Source organism: Poromitra crassiceps (genome assembly GCF_964638095.1).
Source record: "Poromitra crassiceps genome assembly, chromosome: 4".
In the NCBI taxonomy this organism is placed as follows: domain Eukaryota; kingdom Metazoa; phylum Chordata; class Actinopteri; order Beryciformes; family Melamphaidae; genus Poromitra; species Poromitra crassiceps.
Genome location: NC_139626.1, coordinates 47,647,347 through 47,649,751, shown reverse-complemented (window position 1 = coordinate 47,649,751; position 2,405 = coordinate 47,647,347).

Sequence of the window (2,405 nt, the reverse complement as noted above, 5' to 3'; positions counted from 1 at the left end):
TTTGAGCATAAAATGAGGTTATTTGTAGAAAGAAAGAAAGAAAGAAAGAAAGAAAGAAAGAAAGAAAGAAAGAAAGAAAGAAAGAAAGAAAGAAAGAAAGAAAGAAAGAAAGAAAGGTGAACAATGTGGCTAATCAACAGACCAGGGCAGAGCTCAGCTACACATGCAATAGCGTAAAAAATGACAGAATATACTTTATTCGTCTTTATTGTCACACGAACACACTACAACACATGCATGCGGCCACTACACACACTCATGCTGACGGTGGCCGGTGAAATATGTCCTCTGCATTTGACCCATCCAGGCTTGTCCTTTCCTCCAGGGGGCAGGCCAGGAGCAGTGGTCGCTATTTCTTTCCAGCGCCCGGGGACCTTCATTGGACCATCATTGGACCAACTTCAGATGTTGTCGTCACTGGTCGGATGACGATCTTCTGCATGTTTTTAGTGGGGGGTTATGTACGGAGGAACCCCCTTGGGGGTACGGGGAGAACATGCAAACTCCACACAGAAAGGCCCTTTCGACGAGATAGCCCACCTGGGCAGTAGGCACTGAAGATATGGGGGGGTCACAACTCCAGCGCCCACAGCGTCCCAGGTGGGAATCGAACCCAGGACCTTCGAGCTGTGAGGCGACAGCGCTTACCACACGAGGTGCAGTTCCCTGTGCTCGTCCTTCCTGCAGCTCTCTCACATCCACGTCCCTCATCAAACAATTCTCAGAAGCGCCTATCAGTGCTTTCATCAGAGGAGATGACATCACAGCCCCGCCCTCTGTCACGCTTATAGCCAATCACAACAGCCCACCACTGATAAGGTGCGTAGACCTAGCCAATCACTCATTGGGAGGCTTAACTATACTCTGAACCAATGATAACACCTAAATCAATGTCGTCACATGACGCAACCTCATCAGCTGTTCATTAATTTACTTATATAATAAATAAACAATTTACACACAGTTGATGTGAAGGATCTGACCTTAACAGTATCCATGGTTTGCATCCTAAAATGCCACCATTTTATTCTGGTGACTGGGCTGCTTCCCTACATCCTTCTTCTCTTTCCTCCCTGTCTTCATCAGTCCTCTCTCTCCTTTCTGACCTCACCTCTTCCATCTCCTCCCTCCCCCTCTCTACCTCCCACTCTCTCTCTCCCTCCCTCCATCTCTCCCTCTCCCACTCCACCTCTCCCTCCCTTCCTCCTTCCCTCCCTCTTTCTTCCTTGTCTCATCTCTCCTTTCTTACCTCACCTCTTCCATCTCCTCTCTCCCTCCCTCTCTCCCTTTCTCCCTTTCTCCCTTTCTCCCTTCCTCCCTTCCTCCCTTCTTCCATAATTCCCAAACCAGTGATGTTTCATCTGGAAACCTCAGCCATTACAATCCAATTAAAGGCATTATTATCCAATTACCTTGTTATAGTGGTGATGTCATCTCTGTGCCATCACTCGTCTGTCCTCCTCCTCCTGTCTGTCTGTCACACCCTCGTCATGTCTCTGGATTCTGTGTGATGTCAGGCTCCTCCCCCCTCCTATCTGTCTGTCTGTCTCTGTGTCCATGCTTGTCTGCTTGTCTGCCTGTCTGTCTGTCTGTCTGTCTGTCTGTCTGTCTGTCTGTCTGTCTGTCTGTCTGCCTGCCTGCCTGCCTGTCTGTCTGTCTGTCTGCCTGCCTGCCTGTCTGTCTGTCTGTCTGTCTGTCTGTCTGTCTGTCTGTCTGTCTGTCACACCCTCGTCATGTCTCCGGAGTCTGTGTGATGTCAGGACATTTCAATCCTTTTCTTCCATTGTCTCAGTGCTGAAAATTCCCCCCATCTGTTATGTTCGCACACAGTAAGGAATAGTCTTTTCCATAGCTCACAATGGGCCAATAAAAATACTGATGTGTATGTGTGTGTGTGTGTGTGTGTGTGTGTGTGTGTGTGTGTGTGTGTGTGTGTGTGTGTGTGTGTGTTATGCATAATATGTGAGGACTTTTGGGGGAAAGAGAGGACATTCTGACTGGTCCTCATGGTGAGAACCAGCTATTTTAAGATACGTGTTTGAGAGAGAGAGAATGAGAGAGAGAGACACAGAGAGAGAGACATAGACAGAGAGAGAGAGAGAGAGAGAGAGAGTCAGGGTCAGAAATGATCAGGGGCCCCAGAGATGGCAGTGCCTTTGAAACTTTAGGAAATGCCCTGCAATTAAAAGTGAGGGGTCAGAAAGCAGCCCTGGTAATCAGCAGTGCCCTTCACCCTGTTCACATTTTGTTTAATCGAAACATGGAACATTCATGCGTGAATGTGACCCTCCGGGCCACCGTAGGGATACATGGTAAATAGCTATTACCAGGTGTTTGTGTTCTGATAGGGACAGAGGGAAAACCTATCCTCTTCTGTAAAGCCTGCATGCTGCCAGTCCACAGCA